Source organism: Ranitomeya variabilis, chromosome 3, assembly GCF_051348905.1.
Source record: "Ranitomeya variabilis isolate aRanVar5 chromosome 3, aRanVar5.hap1, whole genome shotgun sequence".
In the NCBI taxonomy this organism is placed as follows: domain Eukaryota; kingdom Metazoa; phylum Chordata; class Amphibia; order Anura; family Dendrobatidae; genus Ranitomeya; species Ranitomeya variabilis.
The window spans coordinates 345,195,450-345,216,681 of NC_135234.1; positions in this window are offsets into that span (position 1 = coordinate 345,195,450).

Genomic DNA, 21,232 nt, shown 5'->3' on the forward strand with positions numbered 1-21,232 from the left:
CAATTCCACCAGTAGCCACCGGGGGAGCCCAGAATCCAAATTCACAACAGGGTTGTATGTATATATATATATATATTTACATATACATACTATTGTACAGATAGATTCATACATTTATAATACACAATGATATTCACCACTTCACATTTCTTGTCACATGTAGCTTTGGCTGTATATGGTATGTTGTATGTGGGCCAATATGTGTGTGTATGTATGTTTTTGATAATTATAACCTATCTCGTATGTTTGCTATGTATTTGTGAATATGATGGTGTGTATGTATTTGTGAGATGAAGATGTATATCTTATGTTTTATATACATATTGATTCATGTATACCTTATTATTAGGGATATCCTGCTTGATTGTGCGTTAAATCCTTTGCCTAATCAATGGCTTTATAATACCCAATATGGCATAATTATGTGCACTGTATACTTTCAGAGTATATGTATCTGTAATATGTTTTTTTATTATTCACACAAATTGGTTTGGGTATGTTTAAAGTAATTTTTATAATTTTTTCATATGTCCTTAATTTTTTCATCAAACAATGTCTCCTTTTCACTTTGTCCCTATGATTTGTATTATATTTCTTCTTTTTCTTTCATTGTCATTCATGTGTGTTACATATTTTAATTGATTGTACTTTACATTATAATGGAGAACCTTATTTGGTAATATGGAAATTTTCCTAAGGACCTTCTAATCATGAGGTATACTCACATGGTATAGTTGACATAGCAACAATCTGATATGTGTTGCTGTATTAGGCCAAGATTTTCGAGGACCTTCGGTTACATGGATAGTAGTTTTTAAGACCTACGTGGTATACCCACGTCATATTATAGTCATTGTGATCATGTAATATTGTTTGTACCACTGTAGTATGCTTCCTTTCACTTACTGTTCTGTATATGAGGGACACATGTCACAGAGATCACATGTTCCTTTTGGACCATGTGCACTGTGACATGTTTGTACTCTCTGATTGAGTTCCACCCACTTCTGAGTTTGGAGAGCGCTCAACATACATGAAAGATGCTGAATACCTCCTTTTCAAGTGAATGATACTTAATAAAAACATTCCCCTTTGTTAATTTGGGAATAAATAGACTGTATCCCAACAACCCATCACCCCTGGATGAAGCTTTCTAGCTTTCTTTATGAAAGGGGGTCTCCCTTAGTGACTTGCAGAAGTCTTAGAACTATATTGGTAATCACTATCTTATAGATATGTTGAACTTATTTACTATTTATTTATTTTTGCACTATTATAAATATTGAAGGCTGTGTTATCGTTCCTACTTAAATGCCTTACTATCTATATGTTTTATATTTTTGTATACTTGCTTGTCATTTATACATAAATATGTTCTTATTTGACTATTCTATATAGCAGCAAGTCTTCCATTTTGGATTAATTTATACATATCTTTTGGGTGTCTCAAGTTTTTTGCTTGTGGTGTCTCATTTTTTCTATGTTTTAATTTTTTTTGTATTCCTCTAATAAAAACTTATCATGATTTTAATGGTTTGCATTTTCTAATTATTTGTGTTTAGTGTTGAGCGATACCGTCCGATACTTGAAAGTATCGGTATCGGAAAGTATCGGCCGATACCGGCAAAGTATCGTATCTAATCCGATACCGATACCCGATACCAATACAAGTCAATGGGACTCAAGTATCAGACGGTATCCCTGATGGTTCCCAGGGTCTGAAGGAGAGGAAACTCTCCTTCAGGCCCTGGGATCCATATTAATGTGTAAAAGAAAGAATTAAAATAAAAAATATTGCCATACTCACCTCTCCGACGCAGCCTGGACCTCACCGAGGGAACCGGCAGCGTTCTTTGCTTAAAATGCGCGCGTTTACTTCCTTCCGTGACGTCGCGACCAATCACAGCAAGCCGTGACGTAATTTTCAGGTCCTGAATGCCTAATTCTAGGCATTCAGGATTTTAAAATTACGTTCCGGCTTGTGATTGGTCGCGTCGCGGTCACATGGGCGACGCGACCAATCACAAGCCGTGACATCACGGGAGGCAGGAAACGCGCGCATTTTAAAATTACGTCACGGCTTGTGATTGGTTGCGTGCCGCCCATGTGACCGCGACGCGACCAATCACAGCAAGCCGTGACGTAATTTCAGGTCCTGAATGCCTAATTCTGCATTCAGGACCTGAAAATTACGTCACGGCTTGCTGTGATTGGTCGCGTCGCGTTCACATGGGCGGCACGCAACCAATCACAAGCCGTGACGTAATTTTAAAATGCACGCGTTTCCTGCCTCCCGTGACATCACGGCTTGTGATTGGTCGCGTCGCCCATGTGACCGCGACGCGACCAATCACAAGCCGGAACGTAATTTTAAAATCCTGAATGCCTAGAATTAGGCATTCAGGACCTGAAAATTACGTCACGGCTTGCTGTGATTGGTCGCGTCGTGGCCACATGGGCGGCACGTGACCAATCACAAGCCGTGACGTCACGGAAGGAAGTAAACGCGCGCATTTTAAGCAAAGAACGCTGCCGGTTCCCTCGGTGAGGTCCAGGCTGCGTCGGAGAGGTGAGTATAGCAATATTTTTTATTTTAATTCTTTCTTTTACACATTAATGTTGTTTCGATACCGATACCCGATACCACAAAAGTATCGGATCTCGGTATCGGAATTCCGATACCCGCAAGTATCGGCCGATACCCGATACTTGCGGTATCGGAATGCTCAACACTATTTGTGTTATCACTTTTGTACAAGATGTAGCAAGTCAATCTTCTGGGAGTGAGGGGGTTTGTCACCGCAATACAGACAGAGGTGGACCCTTTGTGCTCTGACAGAAATAGTCACTTCTGAGGGTGCTAATATTTCGAGTTTTCAGTTTGGCATACTTCTGTACATCCTGCAATTCCAGGTTATAATAAGCCTTTTAGGGTTCTCCAGTTAGATGATGCCTGCACTTCCGTCCACTGCTCTAGAGGCAGTTTTTCCACTTCTCCCACTCTGGTACCCTTTCAAATATGGTTACATCATCACCCATGGTCATCTTTTGCATTGCATGTCTTATTGTCTTCTAGATGTATGAGTCATCACCTGGACTTGGTGGAGGGACAGAGAACCTGCCATGGATCGCCTCGGTCAGGAAATGTCAACTGCTGCTGCTGGAATTGCTCCTGCTGATGCTGTTGCTGGAACTGTTCCTGATGAAGCTGTTGTTCTTGTTGCCATTGCTGCTGCTACTGCCATTCCTTTTGCTGCTTGAGATTAGCCTGCAGTAGCTGCTTTAACAACTCCTCCATGTTGTTTGCTATTAATCTCTTAATGACTGCTGATACGCCTTTTTTTTAACCGCGGCAGCTAAGGGTACTTATGACTCAGCACTGCTTTTTAACGGCACTGAGAAATAAGTGGATAGTGCCCCCCAGCATCAGAAAATCTCCAGCGTCTTGGATAAAGGGGGTAGGAAAGACCCCGGAGAACATGATTCGGGTTGCGATCACCAGTATTCATGGAATAATGGCGACCGCAGAAAAAAAGTCTGATTTCCTATTTATTTCTCTCTCCTCTGATATGATCTATGATCTAGCACATCAGAGAAGAGAGAAAGGGGGTCCCCCGAGCACCGAGTTAACTCCGGCTCCTCCTGCAACCCTCTGTGATATCCCACGGCTCTCGGCGTATAGTTCCAGGAAGAATATGGCAGGTGCATGCGCAGTGCACCCAACGAGATCTGCTGGCTGGCACCCAGCAACAATAGGAGATTTCTCCTATTGGTTCATTTTTATCAATGTAATAGACCTTATCACAGTGATCAAAATAAAAAAATAGTAAATCAAAACTCCTTTTATCACTCCCTTAGTTAGGTAAAAATAATAAAATAAAAAAAGTATTTCTATTTTTCCATTAGGGTTAGGTTTAGGGATAGAGTTAGTGCTCAAGTTGGGGTTAGAGCTAGCATTAGGGTTGAGGTTAGAGCTAGCGTTAGGATTGGGCTAGGGTTAGGGTTGGGGCTAGGATTAGAGCTAGGGTTAGGGTTGGGGTTAGATCTAGGGTTAGGGTTTGGCTAGGGTTAGGATTGGGGTTAGTGCTATGGTAAGGGTTGGGCTAGGGTTAGGGTTGGAGCTAAGGTTAAAGTTGTGTTGGAGTTAGGGTTGTGTTGGGGTTAGGGTTGTGATTAGGGTTATGGCTATGGTTGTGATTAGGGTTAGGGGTTTGTAGAAGTTAGGGTTGGGATTAGGGCTGTGTTAGGGCTGTGTTAGGGTTGGAATTTAGAATTGGGGGCTTTCCACTGTTTAGGTACATCAGGGGGTCTCCAAATGCGACATGGCGCCAGCCATTAATTCCAGCCAATTTTGCATTCAAAAAGTCAAACAGTGCTTCATCCCTTCTGAGCACTTACATGTGCCCAAACAGTGACTTTCCCCCACATACAGGGTATCGGCGTACTCAGGAGAAATTGCACAATAATTTTTGTTGTCTATTTTCTCCTGATACCCTTGTGGAAATAAAAAAAGTTTGGTTCTAAAGTAAATTTTTTGGGAAAAAAGTGAAATGTAAATGTTTTCCTTCCACATTGGTTTAGTTCTCGTGAAGCACCTGAAGGGTTAATAAACTTCTTGAATGTGGTTTTGAGCACCCTGAGGGTTGCAGTTTTTAAAATGGTGTCACTTTTGGGTATTTTCTGTTATATTGACCCCCTCAAACTCACTTCAAATGTGAGGTGGTCCCTAAAAAAAGTTTTTGTAAATTTTGCTGGAAAAATGAGAAATTGCTAGTCAAATTTTAACCCTTATAACGTCCTAACAAAAAAATTATGTTTCCACAATTGTGCTGATGTAAAGTAGACATGGGAAAATGTTATTTATTAACTATTTTGTGAGATATGACTCTCTGATTTAAGGGCACAAAAATGAAAACTTTGAAAATTACAAAATATTCAAATTTTTTGACAAATTTCCATTTTTTTCATAAATAAACGCAAGTCATATCGAATAAATTTTACCACTACCATGAAGTACAATATGTCATGAAAAAATCTCTCTCAGAATCAGTGGGATCCCTTGAAACATTCCAGAGCTGTAACCTCATTAAGTGACAGTGGTCAGAATTGTAAAAATTGCCTCAGTCATTATCCCCTTAAGGAGCAAGGGTATTTCTGTTTTTGCCTTTTCATTTTTTGCTCCCCTTCTTTCCATGGCCATAACTTTTATATTTTTGGGTTAAAATGGTCATGTGAGGGCTTGTTTCTTGTGGGGCGAGTTGTACTTTTGAACGACACCATTGATTTTACCATGTCGTGTATTCGAAAATGGTAAAAAAAAAAGTGCAATCCCACAATTGTTTTTTGTTTGGCTTTTTTACAAAGTTCATTAAGTGCTAAAATTGACCTGCCATTATGATTCTCCAGGTCATTATGAGTTTATAGACAAGAAACATGTATAGGTTCTTTTTTATAATATCCGACAGGAAACCCCCTCCCAGCTACCAAGTGCAATGACTCCCATCCCTCCCTGCATTTCCCCTGGCTCACTCTCCACATTTGATCCCATCACCGAAGAAGAAGAAGCCTCCAGGCTCCTCTCTTCTTCTCGTCCGACTACATGCACAACTGACCCCATTCCATCACATGTTCTCCAGTCGCTCTCTCTAGTCATCACAACTCACCTAACTACAATCTTTAATCTCTCCCTCTCCTCGAGCATCTTCCATCCTCCTTCAAACACTCTATCATTACTCCATTATTAAAGAAACCCTCTCTCGATCCATCCTGCACAAATAACTACAGATCAGTCTCCAACCTCTCCTTCATCTCTAAACTCTTGGAGCGCCTGGTCTACTCCCGCCTTACATGTTACCTCTCCACTCACTACCTTTTAGACCCTTCTCCATTCTCGCTTCCGCCGCCTACATTCGACAGAAGCTGCTCTCATCAAAGTGACTAATGACCTTCTGACAGCAAAGTGTAATGATGACGACTCTCTGCTCATTCTTCTAGACCTCTCAGCAGCTTTTGACACTGTTGACCACCATTTCCTACTCTCTAGGCTCCAGTCACTAGGCATTAAGGATACTACCCTCTCCTGGTTCTCGTCGTATCTTTCTGACCACTCCTTCAGTGTATTGTTTGTTGGCTCCACTTCGTCCCCTCTTCCTCTCACTATCAGGATACCTCAGGGCTCAGTCCTCGGCCCACTTCTCTCCTTTCTCTACATGGCCCCAAATGGACAGACCATTAGCAGATTTGGCTTTCAGTACCATTTTTATGCTGATGACACACAACTATACACGTCGTCCCCCAGAACGCCAGTGACTATTTGTCCACAGTCTCCGACATCATGTCCGCCCTCTATCTGAAACTCAGCCTCTCAAAAAATGAACTTCTTCTGTCCCACTATCTACTATCCTCCCTATATCTGACATTTTCCTCTCCGTGGGTGTCACCATAATAACACCCAGGCAGCAGGCGCACTGGGTGTTTACGTTTGACACCAATCTCTCCTTCACTTTCCATATACAATCTCTTGCCCGCTCGTGCCGCTTACACCTAAAGAACATCTCTAGAATCCGCCCTTTTTTGTTGGAAACAACAAAAACACTCACTGTCGCATTGATCCACTCCCGTCTGGACTACTGTAATGCTCTATTAATTGGCCTCCTCCTCACTCGACTTTCCCCTCTCCAGTCCATCCTTAATGCAGCAGCCAGGGTCATCTACCTGGCTAATCGGTATTCAGATGCAGCCGCTCTGGCGTCATTACACTGGCTGCCAATTCATTATAGGATCCAATTCAAAGTACTTGTTCTCACCCACAAAGCTCTTAACAGTGCAGCACCCCCTTACATCTCTTCCCTTATTTCTGTCTATCGGCCTAGCTGACCGCTGCACTCTGCAAATGACTTTCGGCTAACCTCTGCACTAATCCGTACCTCCCACTCACATCTCCAAGACTTCTCCTGCGCCAATCCTCTGTAATGCTCTTCCCCAAGAAATTAGGACCGTTCACAATTTGCATAGTTTTAGGCGTGTCCTCAAAACATATTTGTTCAGAGCGGCCTATATATCCGTAATCAGTCATTTTATGTGTAAGGGTGCGTATGTAACCCATTCACTATCTCCATCTATCCCACACTCCCTCAAGATGGCTGGACCATCATTGTAAATACATCATTGAAAATAAGCTCCTGTACTTTGTATCTCCCCCACCTCATTGTGGATTGTAAGCTCTCACAAGCTTATTGTGCTTTAATTATTGTATTGTTAACGTTGTTACTCATGACATGCATTTGAAACTGTTAAACTGTAAAGCGCTGCAGAATATGTTGGTGCTACATAAATAAAGATTATTATTAATATTATTATTATTATTATTATTATTATTAAGTGGTGAAAAAATTCTAAACTTTGTAAAAAAAATAGATTGTCCCATTTTCTGATACCTGTATCGTTTCTCATTTTTCGTGATCTACGGTTGGGCAAGGACTTATTTTTTGCGCGCCAATCTGTCATTTTTATTGATACCATTTTGGTGCAGATATGTTCTTTTTATTGCCCGTTATTGCATTTTAATGCAATGTTACTGCGACTAAAAAACGTAATTCTGGCATTTCACCTTTTTTAGCTCTACGCCATTTAATGATCAGGTTAATCCTTTTTTTATGGATAGATCGGGCAATTCTAAATGCAGCAATGCCAAATACGTGTATGTTTGATTTTTTGAATTGTTTTATTTTGAATGGGTCGAAAGGGGGGGGGTTATTTGAAATTTTATTTATTTTATTTTTTTATATATTTTTAAAAACTTTTTTGTCCATGGAAAGACTAGAAGCTGCCATAACTCGATCGGCTCTGCTACATACAGGTGATCAGATCACCTGTATGTAGTAGAATTACACACTTGCTATGAGTGCTGACCACCAGGCGGTGCACATAGCAATCCGGCAGTGACAACTATAGAGGTCTGCAGGAGGCCTCTGGTTGTCATGCCAACTAGGGTTGAGCGAAACGGATCGGTCATTTTCATAAGTCGCCGACTTTTGGCAAAGTCGGGTTTCATGAAACCCGACCCGATCCCAGCGTGGGATTGGCCATGCGGTACACGATCTTCGCGCCAAAGTCACGTTTCATATGACGCTTAAAGCGCCATTTCTCAGCCAATGAAGGTGCACGCAGAGTGTGGGCAGCGTGCTGACATAGGTCCTGGTCCCTACCATCTTAGAGAAAGGCATGACAGTGATTGGCTTGCTTTCTGCAGCGTCACAGGGGCTATAAAGGGGCGTGCACGCCGACCGCCATCTTACTGCTGCTGATCTGAGCATAGGGAGAGGTTGCTGCCGCTTCGTCAGAAGCAGGGATAGCGTTAGGCAGGGTACATAAAGCCCCAAACCGCTTGTGCTGTAGCGATTTCCACTGTCCAACACCACCTTTTCTTTTTGGGACAGTGGAGGCTCGATTTCTGTGTAACAGCTCTGTAGGTTATAAGGCTCCCTGATAGCTGCGTTGCTGTGTGTACGCCGCTGTGCAAACCAACTGCTTTTTTCAAAGCACAAATCCTGTTGCTCCTTCATCTCTGCACAGCTATCTATCTTGTTTGTTTGTCCACACTTTTGACCTTTGTGTGCAGCAGTCCTTTTTATTGCTGCCTGACATACTTTTCCGAGATAACTGTAGGGAGATAGTAATTGTAGTACAGTCCCTTTTGGTTTTTTTTTGGTTATATCTCTTCAAGCCACTTTTTGCTACAGAAAATATACTCTAATACAGTGGCCCAGATTTATTCACAATTCTCCCAGAAAAAAAAAATTAAAGTGGGAGATTAAGATTGGCAAATCTGCATCAGTGCCAGTCCTGTGTGTGGCATCTGTCTTTGTTTTTCTGCCACAGAAAACCTACTGTATAACAGTGGGACTGATTTCTTCACAATTCTCCCAGAAAAAAAATAAAAGTGGGAGATTAAGATTGGCAAATGTGCATTAGTGCCAGTTGTGTGTGTGGCATCTTTTTTTTTTTAATTTCTGCCACAGAAAACCTACTGTGTAGCAGTGGGGCTGATTTCTTCCTAATTCTCCCAGAAAAAAAAAATAAAATTGGGAGATTAAGATTGGCAAATCTGCATTAGTGCCAGTCCGGTGTATGGCATCTTTTTTTTTTTATTTCTGCCACAGAAAACCTACTGTGTAGCAGTGGGGCTGATTTCTTCCTAATTCTCCCAGAAAAAAAAATAAAAGTGGGAGCTTAAGATTGGCAAATCTGCATTAGTGCCAGTCCTGTGTGTGGCATCTTTTTTTTTTTTTTATTTCTGCCACAGAAAACCTACTGTGTAGCAGTGGGCCTGATTAAATCACTTGTCTCACATATCCCCCCCAAAAAATAAAATAAAGGGATAATAATCTTGCCAAACCTGTGCATGTGTGCGAGTGCTGTCTCTGTCTATGGTATATGTCAGTCATTTTGTGCCACAGGAACTATACCGTGATAAAGTGGGCCTGATTCAATCCCTTGTCTCCTATATCCAAAAAAAGAGGGACATTTCTATTGCCAGTGGGTGCATCTGCGTCATTCCGGCTAGTGCCATATCTGCCAGCCTCTTTCTGCTAATCAAACTGTGTTGTTGTGTAATACAGTGGGCCTGATTTTTCCCTGCATTCTCCCACACATAAAGAGGGACATTTCTATTGCCAGTGTTTTTATCTGTGTCACTCTTGTTAGTGCCATATCTGCCAGCCTCTTTCTGCAAATCAAACTATGTTGTTGTGTAATACAGTGGGCCTGATTTTTCCCTGGATTCTCCCACACATAAAGAGGGACATTTCTATTGCCAGTGTTTTTATCTGCGTCACTCCTGTTACTGCCATATCTGCCAGCCTCTTTCTGCCAACAAAACTGTATTGTTGTGTAATACAGTGGGCCAGATTTTTCCCTGGATTCTCCCACACATAAATAGGGACATTTCTATTGCCAGTGGGTGCATCTGCGTCATTCCGGCTAGTGCCATATCTGCCACCCTCTTTCTGCAAATCAAACTGTGTTGTTGTGTCATACAGTGGGCCTGATTTTTCCCTGGATTCTCCCACACATAAAAAAGGGAGATTTAAATTCACAACCAGTTCACGTACACCTTTTTCCTGGTTTTACTGGACCACATAACAGTTGTTAGTTTGATTACATTTTTCCAATAATGAGGAAGTCTGGTGGAAGAGGTCGTGGCCGTGGGCATTCATTGCCAGCTGGTAATGATGTTAGTGGTCGTGGTCGTGGAGCATCAGGTGGTCGTGGGAAAAGCAATATAGCCCCTAAGTCTTGAGTTGTTGAGCCAGCGTCATCGTCTGGCTACCCAAGGCCTCGAAGGCTCCCTTTTCTGGGAGTAGGAAAACCGCTTTTGAAGCCAGAGCAGCAGGAACACGTATTGGCTTTCATTGCTGACTCTGCCTCTACCTCTTTCTCCTCCTCCTCGGAAAGTGCCAAATGTCAGTGCAGTGTGTCGTCAGTGGATGCTCCCACTCAGGAACAAGTCGCTTCCTTGCGTCCTTCACCCAGAACAACAGTGAAGGATGCGTCAGGCAACACAACTGGTTACTCCATGGAGCTCTTTACATATACCGTGCCTGGGTTCGAAAGTGAAATTGTTAACAGGCCATGCCCATTACAAGATGAATCGGACATGGAGTGCACAGATGCACAGCCACAGCCAGATTATAATGCTGTTCCTTTGACTCAGATCAGAACATTGCCCTCGCAGTGTACTGATCCAGAATATGACCCCGAGGAGACTATGGATCTCCGTCACGAACGCTATAGCACCGGCTTACACGGTGACCCAGAAGAAGGTGCACAGAACATAGAAGAGGAGGTCATAGATAACCCAGTTGTTGACCCCGATTGGCAGCCATTGGGGGAACAGGGTGCAGGCTGCAGTAGCTCTGAAGCGGAGGAGGAGGAGCCGCAACAGACATCAACATCGCAACAGGTTCCATCTGGCAGGCCCGTATTTGGCCAAAAACGTGTGGCAAAACCAAAACCAGTTGTAGGACAGCGTGGCCATCAGGTTCAAGTAGCTCAGTGTGCAATGCCTGAAAAGGTATCCGATAGGAAGAGTGCAGTGTGGAATTTTTTTAACCAAGATCCCAATGATCAGAGCAAAGTCATCTGTAAGAAATGCTCCAGGACCTTCAGCAGAGGTCAGAATGTTAAAAATTAAAATACAAGTTGCATGCATCAACATTTAACCACCATGCACTTGCAAGCCTGGACACACTACCAAACATCCCTTAATGTTGTAGCACCCTCTCACAATGAAGCTAATAAGCAAGGCGACATCCCTTCCCTCCCTGTAAGCCCACCGTTTACCACACCACCTGCAGGTAATGGGGCGGTTTCGTCGCAAGGCCAAAGCAGTCAGGGAATCACCAGGATCGTGGTCGGAAAAACTGCATGTAGGGCACCATCAAGAATACCGTCACCAACCCTCTCTCAGTCACCCATGTCCACCGGCACCCCCGCTAGTTCCACCGAATGCAGCTCTCCAGTCCAGCTCACCCTACATGAGACTCTCATTAGGAAAAGGAAGAACTCATCCTCGCATCCACGTACACAGGGTTTGAACGCCCACATTGCTAGACTAATCTCATTAGAGATGATGCCCTACCGGTTAGTTGAAACCGAAGCTTTCAAAGCCCTGATGGACTACGCTGTACCACTGTACCACGCTACGAGCTACCCAGTTGACACTTCTTTTCGAGAAAAGCCATCCCAGCCCTCCACCAGCATGTAAAAGACCGCATTGTCCATGCGCTCAGGCAATCTGTGAGTAGAAAGGTGCACCTGACAACAGATGCATGGACCAGTGTTATGACCCCAGTGGACAGGGTCTCAGAGGAACGAGTAAGTCTGCGAGATTCAAAAATCCAGCTCATAGGGCTGTGGTAACTGGGTTGACCAAATAGCTACTCCTAACGCCAACACTAGAAGTAGCCGGGGATCATGCCTACGGATCGCTAGATGACTCGCGCCAGCCGGAGAATCTAACTACCCCTAGGAGAAGAAAACAAAGACCTCTCTTGCCTCCAGAGAAAGGGACCCCAAAGCAAGATACAAGCCCCCCACAAATAATAACGGTGAGGTAAGAGGAAATGACAAACACAGAAATGAACCAGGTTCAGCAAAGAGAGGCCAGCTTACTAATAGCAGAATATAGCAAGATAACTTATCTGGTCAACAAAAACCCTATAAAAATCCACGCTGGAGATTCAAGAACCCCCGAACCGTCTAACGGTCCGGGGGGAGAACACCAGCCCCCTAGAGCTTCCAGCAAAGGTCAGGATACAGATTGGAACAAGCTGGACAAAAATACCAAACAAAACAAAAGCAAAAAGCAAGGAAGAAGACTTAGCTTGAAATACAGGAACCAGGATCATAGGACAAGAGCACAACAGATTAGCTCTGATTTCAACGATGCCAGGCATTGAACTGAAGGTCCAGGGAGCTTATATAGCAACGCCCCTGAACTAACGGCCCAGGTGAGGATATAGGAAAAGACAGAAGCTCCAGAGTCAAATCACTAATGACCACTAGAGGGAGCAAAAAGCAAAATCACAACAGTACCCCCCCCTTAGTGAGGGGTCTCCGAACCCTCACCACGACCACCAGGGCGATCAGGACGAGCGGCGTGAAAGGCACGAACTAAATCGGCCGCATGAACATCAGAGGCGACCACCCAGGAATTATCTTCCTGACCATAGCCCTTCCACTTGACCAGGTACTGAAGCCTCCGCCTGGAGAGACGAGAATCCAAGATCTTCTCCACCACGTACTCCAACTCGCCCTCAACCAACACCGGAGCAGAAGGCTCAGCAGAAGGAACCACAGGCACAACGTACCGCCGCAACAAGGACCTATGAAACACGTTGTGGATAGCAAACGACACAGGAAGATCCAGGCGAAAGGATACAGGATTAAGGATTTCCAATATCTTGTAAGGACCAATAAAACGAGGTTTAAATTTGAGAGAGGAAACCTTCATAGGAACAAAGCGGGAAGAAAGCCACACCAAATCCCCAACACGTAGTCGGGGACCCACACCGCGGCGGCGGTTGGCAAAGCGCTGAGCCCTCTCCTGTGACAACTTCAAGTTGTCCACCACAAGATTCCAGATCCGCTGCAACCTATCCACCACAGAATCCACCCCAGGGCAGTCAGAAGGTTCCACATGACCCGAAGAAAAACGAGGGTGGAAACCAGAGTTGCAGAAAAACGGCGAAACCAAGGTGGCGGAACTAGCCCGATTATTAAGGGCAAACTCAGCCAACGGCAAGAAGGTCACCCAATCGTCCTGATCAGCAGAGACAAAACACCTCAAATAAGCCTCCAAAGTCTGATTAGTTCGCTCCGTCTGTCCATTAGTCTGAGGATGGAAAGCAGACTAAAACGACAAGTCAATGCCCATCCTACTACAAAAGGATCGCCAGAATCTGGAAACGAACTGGGATCCTCTGTCTGACACAATATTCTCAGGGATGCCGTGCAAACGAACCACGTTCTGGAAAAACACAGGAACCAGATCGGAAGAGGAAGGCAGCTTAGGCAAAGGAACCAAATGGACCATCTTGGAGAAGCGATCACATATCACCCAGATAACAGACATGCCTTGAGACACCGGAAGATCAGAAATGAAATCCATGGAAATATGTGTCCAAGGTCTCTTAGGGACAGGCAAGGGCAAGAGCAACCCGCTGGCACGAGAACAGCAAGGCTTAGCTCGAGCACAAGTCCCACAGGACTGTACAAATGACCGCACATCCCTAGACAAGGAAGGCCACCAAAAGGATCTGGCCACCAGATCTCTGGTGCCAAAAATTCCTGGGTGACCTGCCAACACCGAGGAATGAACCTCGGAAATGACTCTGCTGGTCCACTTATCAGGCACAAACAGTCTGTCAGGTGGACAAGAATCAGGCCTATCAGCCTGAAATCTCTGCAACACACGTCGCAGATCTGGAGAAATAGCTGACAAGATAATACCATCCTTAAGAATACCAACAGGTTCAGCGACTCCAGGAGCATCAGGCACAAAGCTCCTGGAAAGAGCATCGGCCTTCACATTTTTTGAACCTGGTAAATACGAGACAACAAAGTCAAAACGGGAGAAAAACAATGACCAGCGGGCCTGTCTAGGATTCAGGCGTTTAGCAGACTCGAGATACATCAGATTTTTGTGATCAGTCAAGACCACCACACGATGCTTAGCACCCTCGAGCCAATGACGCCACTCCTCAAATGCCCATTTCATGGCCAACAACTCCCGATTGCCCACATCATAATTTCGCTCCGCAGGCGAAAACTTCCTAGAGAAAAAGGCGCAAGGTCTCATAACAGAGCAACCAGGGCCTCTCTGCGACAAAACGGCCCCTGCTCCAATCTCTGAAGCATCCACCTCAACCTGAAAGGGAAGCGAGACATCAGGCAGGCACAAAACAGGCGCCGAAGTAAACCGACGTTTCAACTCCTGGAAAGCCTCCACGGCAGCAGGAGCCCAATTAACCACATCGGAGCCCTTCTTGGTCATATCCGTCAAAGGTTTCACAATGCTAGAAAAGTTAGCGATAAAACGACGGTAGAAGTTAGCGAAACCCAAGAACTTCTGAAGACTCTTAACTGACGAGGGCTGAGTCCAATCAAGAATAGCTCGGACCTTGACTGGGTCCATCTCCACAGCAGAAGGGGAAAAAATGAACCCCAAAAAGGGAACCTTCTGTACACCAAAAAGACACTTTGAGCCCTTGACAAACAAAGAATTTTCACGCACAATTTTAAAGACCATCCTGACCTGCTCCACATGCGAGTCCCAATTATCAGAAAAAACCAGAATATCATCCAGATAAACGATCAAAAATTTATCCAGATAGTTCCGGAAAATGTCATGCATAAAGGACTGAAAAACTGAAGGGGCATTAGAGAGCCCAAAAGGCATCACCAAGTACTCAAAATGACCTTCGGGCGTATTGAATGCGGTTTTCCATTCATCCCCTTGCTTAATGCGCACAAGGTTGTACGCACCACGAAGGTCTATCTTGGTAAACCACTTGGCACCTTTAATCTGGGCAAACAAGTCAGACAACAGCGGCAAAGGATACTGAAATTTGACAGTGATCTTATTTAAAAGCCGATAGTCAATACAAGGCCTCAAAGATCCGTCCTTTTTAGCCACAAAAAAGAATCCCGCACCAAGAGGGGAAGAAGACGGACGGATGTGTCCTTTCTCCAGAGAGTCCTTGATATATGAACGCATAGCGGTATGTTCAGGTATCGACAGATTAAACAGTCTTCCCTTAGGAAATTTACTGCCTGGAATCAAATCTATTGCACAGTCACATTCCCTATGAGGAGGCAATGCACTGGACCTGGACTCGCTAAAGACATCCTGATAATCAGACAAATACTCCGGAACTTCCGAAGGCGTAGAAGAAGCAATAGACACAGGCAGGGAATCCTCATGAATACCACGACAGCCCCAACTAGACACTGACATAGCCTTCCAGTCAAGGACTGGATTATGGGTCTGTAACCATGGCAGCCCCAAAACAACCAAATCATGCATTTTATGTAGAACGAGAAAACGTATCACCTCGCGGTGTTCAGGAGTCATGCACATGGTAACCTGTGTCCAATACTGCGGTTTAATTTTCTGCTAATGGCGTAGCATCAATACCCCTAAGAGGGATATGATTTTCTAATGGTTCAAGAATAAAACCACAGCGCTTAGCAAATGAGAGATCCATAAGACTCAGGGCAGCACCTGAATCTACAAACGCCATGACAGGATAAGATGACAGTGAGCAAATCAAAGTTACAGACAGAATAAACTTAGGATGCAAATTACCAACGGTGACAGGACTAACAACCTTAGATATACGTTTAGAGCATGCTGAGATAACATGTGTAGAATCACCACAGTAGTAGCACAAGCCAATCCGGCGTCTATGAATTTTCCTCTCATTTCTAGTCAGGATTCTATCACATTGCATCAAATCAGGTGTCCGTTCAGACAACACCATGAGGGAATTTGCGGTTTTTCTATCACATTGCATCACATCAGGTGTCTGTTCAGACAACAACATGAGGGAATTTGCGGTTTTGCGCTCCCGCAACCGCCGGTCAATTTGAATAGCCAGGGACATGGTATCATTCAGACCTGTGGGAATGGGAAAACCCACCATAACATTCTTAATGGCCTCAGAAAGGCCATTTCTAAAATTAGCGGCCAGTGCACACTCGTTCCAATGTGTCAGCACGGACCATTTCCGAAATTTTTGGCAATACACCTCAGCCTCGTCCTGGCCCTGAGACATAGCCAGCAAGGCTTTCTCTGCCTGAATCTCAAGATTGGGTTCCTCATAAAGTAAACCGAGCGCCAGAAAAAACGCATTAATATCAGCCAATGCCGGATCTCCTGGCGCCAACGAAAAAGCCCAATCTTGAGGGTCACCCCGTAAGAATGAAATAACAATTTTTACTTGTTGAGCAGAGTCTCCAGACGAACAAGGTTTCAGGGACAAAAACAATTTACAATTATTCCTGAAATTCCTAAACTTAAATCGGTCTCCTGAAAACAGTTCAGGAATCGGAATCTTGGGTTCAGACCTAGGATTTCTGGTAACATAATCTTGTATACCCTGCACACGAGCGGCAAGCTGATCCACACTTGTAATCAAGGTCTGGACATTCATGTCTGCAGCAAGCTTAAGCCACTCTGAGGTAAAGGGGAAAAGAAAAAAAAAAAAAAAAAATGAGAGAGGGAAAAAAAAAAACTCAAAATTTTCTTTCTTATAATCCCACTTCTGCAATGCATTAAACATTTAATACTGGCCTGGCATACTGTTATGACCCCAGTGGACAGGGTCTCAGAGGAACGAGTAAGTCTGCGAGATTCAAAAATCCAGCTCATAGGGCTGTGGTAACTGGGTTGACCAAATAGCTACTCCTAACGCCAACACTAGAAGTAGCCGGGGATCATGCCTACGGATCGCTAGATGACTCGCGCCAGCCGGAGAATCTAACTACCCCTAGGAGAAGAAAACAAAGACCTCTCTTGCCTCCAGAGAAAGGGACCCCAAAGCAAGATACAAGCCCCCCACAAATAATAATGGTGAGGTAAGAGGAAATGACAAACACAGAAATGAACCAGGTTCAGCAAAGAGAGGCCAGCTTACTAATAGCAGAATATAGCAAGATAACTTATCTGGTCAACAAAAACCCTATAAAAATCCACGCTGGAGAGTCAAGAACCCCCGAACCGTCTAACGGTCCGGGGGGAGAACACCAGCCCCCTAGAGCTTCCAGCAAAGGTCAGGATACAGATTGGAACAAGCTGGACAAAAATACCAAACAAAACAAAAGCAAAAAGCAAGGAAGAAGACTTAGCTTGAAATACAGGAACCAGGATCATAGGACAAGAGCACAACAGATTAGCTCTGATTTCAACGATGCCAGGCATTGAACTGAAGGTCCAGGGAGCTTATATAGCAACGCCCCTGAACTAACGGCCCAGGTGAGGATATAGGAAAAGACAGAAGCTCCAGAGTCAAATCACTAATGACCACTAGAGGGAGCAAAAAGCAAAATCACAACAGACCAGTAGGCATGGCCAGGGGCGTTACGTCTCCATCACGGCACACTGGGTTAATGTGGTGGATGCAGGGTCCAGAGGGGACAATAATATTGGGACAGTTCTGCCTAGCCCACGGTGTAGGAAACAGTTGGCTGTAGGTGTTCGTCCCCCCTCCTCCTCCTCGTCCTCCAGCAGAAGCGAGAGCTCGTCCACAGACCGCAGTCGCACTACCACTCCATCCGCAGCTGCCACTGTTGCACACCAGGTGTCCAATTATGGAACAGCTTGTGGCAAGCGTCAGCAGGCTGTATTGGCAATGAAGTGTTTGGGCGACAACAGACATACCGCGGAGGTTCTGTCCGAGTTCTTGCAGCAAGAAACTCAGTCATGGCTGACATCTTGAGGCAGGCAAGGTAGTCAGTGACAACAGAAGGAATTTTATGGCTGCCATAGCCCTTTCACAACTGAAACACATTCCTTGCCTGGCTCACACCTTAAACCTGGTGGTGCAGTGCTTCCCGAAAAGTTATCCGGGGTTACCCGACCTGCTGCTGAAAGTGCACAGACTTTGTTCTCAAATCCGCCATTCGCCTGTACACTCCAGCCGTATGCATAACCATCAGCGGGCTTTGAACCTTCCACAGCATCGCCTAATCATTGACGTTGCAACAAGGTGGAACTCCACACTGCACATGCTTCAAAGACTGTGCGAACAGAGGCGTGCTGTTATATATTTGTGGGAGGATACACATACACGGGCAGGCAGTTGGATGGCAGACATGGAGTTGTCAGCTGTGCAGTGGTCGAAGCTCCAAGACCTGTGTCAAGTCCTTCAGTGTTTTGAGGAATGCACATGGCTGGTTAGTGCAGACAACGCTATAATAAGCATGAGCATCCCCCTAATGCGTCTGCTGATGCAAAGTTTGACGCACATAAAGGAACAGGCGTCTGCAGCCGAGGACAAGGGAAGCCTTGATGACAGTCAGCCATTGTCTGCTCAGGGAAGTCTACAGGACGAGGTGGTGGGCGAAGAGGAGGAGGACGAGGAGGATGATGGGGATGACTATTTGTTGGATGATGCACTAACCCCCCCCCGACGGGGCCGTGGTCTTGCCACTTGTCGCAAGCACCCGTCAGAGTGCCGTTTGTCTGAAGAGGTGCGTGTGCCCACTTTTGGTCGACGGGACTGGCACTTGGTCCCTCATAGTACAATGAAGTGTCTTTGGCGGTGGTGGCGCGCACCCAACGTCAGACACACCGTTGTAACATGAGGGGCCCTATAACCAATGTCAAAAGTGAACATATATCAAATGATCACAAAAAAATATATATATATATGTTAAAAAATGATTTTATTAAGAACCAAACATTACCAAAATTTTACAAAAAAGAAGAAGAGACAACAAAAAATACTACATTATATTACAAAATGTATAATTAATGAGAGGACCAGATCCATATAGTAAAAAAGATACTAGAAAAATATATAAATAATTCATATACATATATGTGACCTTCCAAAGTGCAAAAAGCAAAAACCAATAGATGGCACTACAATAGGCCCTCTATCCAAATAAAGTGCATATGCATCAATAATAATGGTCTAACCCAGACAACTAAAGTGCATAAATCTCTGGAAAAATACTAGTACCAGTGTGAAGATGATCTATGGCCCTCAAGGACTCCGACCCCATGAGGGGCCATGGGCTTGTACCGCCAGCCAGGAGAGAGTGTCCCCCCCCAAGGTCAAACAGTGCTCTACCACTTGCTAAATTATCTGTCGCTGATCCACCACTGTTTAGTATAGGCGCTGAAATCCTTCCCTGCCTGGCACAGACAATAACAGTTTGTTGACATGTATGATGCTAGTTAAAATAGTCAGGGGCCTGTCCTACATTTGCACCAGTAAATACTTTGCGCCAAATAACAATGTCTGAAAGTCAGCATAGGAGCACACCCCTGTACCTAAGTATGCCACCCTTTTTTTTTGGCGGGGGGGTTATTTTTGTTTTGGATACATTAACATCACTTTAGGTTTTGGGACTCGGAGTACTTACTGTGTCAGACACTCCTTCCAATTGTCCTCCACTGACCACACCAATGCTGCCTGTGTATTCCTGTTGCCAAATTTAAGCTGCATAGAGCCTAATTTATTATTTTAGGCCTAGGAAGTCTGTCTGCGGTCCCTCCTTCCAATTGTCCTCCACTGACCACACCAATGCTGCCTGTGTATTCCTGTTGCCAAATTTAAGCTGAATAGAGCCTAATTTATTATTTTAGGCCTAGGAAGTCTGTCTGCGGTCCCTCCTTCCAATTGTCCTCCGCTGACCACACGAAATGCTGCATGTGTATTCCTGTTGCCAAATTTAAGCTGCATAGATCCTAATTTATTATTTTAGGCCTAGGAAGTCTGTCTGCGGTCCCTCCTTCCAATTGTCCTCCACTGACCACACCAATGCTGCCTGTGTACCCCTGTAACCAATTTAAAACTGCATAGAGCCAACTTTTTTAGTTAACACATACGATACTACCTTTGTCTGTCTGTGCCACTAAATCACGCTGTCCTCCACTGAAAAAGCTGAGCTTCAATCTTCCGGCTCTCATTAAGTATTTTTAAATTTAACACTACAGTTGCCATACTACTTGGGTTGGGGCCTAGTAACGGTGTCTGCCGCTCCTTGGTAGTGTTCTCCTCCTCCTTGGTGTTCTCCTCCGGGTTTCCTTGTCTGAGCTTCAATCTTCCGGCTCTCATTAAGTATTATTAAATTTAACACTACAGTTGCCATACTACTTGGGTTGGGGCCTAGTAACGGGGTCTGCTGCTCCTTGGTGTTCTCCTCCACTGAACAAAGCAGTGCCGCCTGTTTCCTACTGTTAGCAATTTAGAACTGCATTTAGCCTAGTTACTTATTTGGCCCTACTCACTCTGTCAGCCTCTCATTACAGTGGTCCCCCACTGAACAAAGCAATGCCGCCTGGTTAGTCCTGTTACCAATTTTGAACTGCATTTAGGCCACTCTATTATTTGGGCCTAGATCTGTGTTTCCTCCTCATCCTGCCCATTGACCAGCCACTGCTAGATTAGCCCGCTGATACATTGACCCAGACCACTACATTCCCCTTGCACTCTACACAGCCTGAATCTGACCCTGCTGAAAGTCAGGTTCCTCTTCCCGCATACTATACCACCTTACACGGGGACAAAGAGGAAGGTGCAGGTGAAAGTGCAGGTTCCTTCATCAGGTGGGGGGGCACACTCGTTGGCGACGTCACTGGCACAGGGCCCTTCATAGTACGCAAAGTGTCGCTGCCGGTGGGAGGCGCCCCCGCCGTGCAAACACACCACCGTACTGTGAGGGGCCCTGTGCCAGTGCCAATGCGAACGAGTGGGACCCCCTGCTTGCTCAGGATCACAGCACTTGCAACATTGCAATACTTACCTCTAACTGCTCCACCGCCGTGATGTACTCCATGTTTCCTGGGCCCACTGAAAACTTGAACCAGCCCTACCCCCCACAACTTTAGCCAAATGACCCCCCAATTTTCAATGGCTACCTATTATTGTAAGGTAAATTAAGATTGACAAGCTTCAGTAAAAAGAATTGATGTTTTTGGCATTAAAATGGGCACTGT